Genomic DNA, 530 nt, shown 5'->3' with positions numbered 1-530 from the left:
GGAGGGGGGGGGTGTGCCTTTCATTTACTGCCTCTAACAAATAAACTCCCAGGCAACAAGCTGTGGTTCAGCATCCTCTGAAGAGGAACTTCCGAGCGCACCAGAGCATTTACCAGACATCACCAGTTATACCGCCAGTTCAAAGAATAAAAACCCCAACACAACCTGCCAGAAGCCACGGCAGGGACCCCCCCGGTCCTCCGGAGCGAGGGTCTGTACCGCTTCAGCACGGTATATATTAGAGGTTTACCGTGAGGAGCCGTTTTAAATACAGCACGTTTTACGTTCGGGTGCCTGGGTGAGGGATTGGGATGGGGAACTGCAGCCAGGGAGGGCGGTGCCCACAAGTGGCCCAAAACACCGCGACCCCAGGGCCTGGGAGGGCGGGCAGCCCCAAATCCCTGGCCCTAGAGCACAGCCCCAGCCCCACGGCACAGCCCAGCTCCCCAGCAGAGCCCTCAGTGCCACAGTCAGGCCCCGGCCCCACAGCTGAGCCTGGTCCTGGCCCCACGGCCAGGCCCCGGCCCCAT

Source organism: Aptenodytes forsteri, unplaced genomic scaffold (assembly GCF_000699145.1).
Source record: "Aptenodytes forsteri isolate BGI_AS27 unplaced genomic scaffold, ASM69914v1 Scaffold61, whole genome shotgun sequence".
Classification (NCBI taxonomy): domain Eukaryota; kingdom Metazoa; phylum Chordata; class Aves; order Sphenisciformes; family Spheniscidae; genus Aptenodytes; species Aptenodytes forsteri.
Note: the sequence above shows the minus strand (reverse complement) of the source record.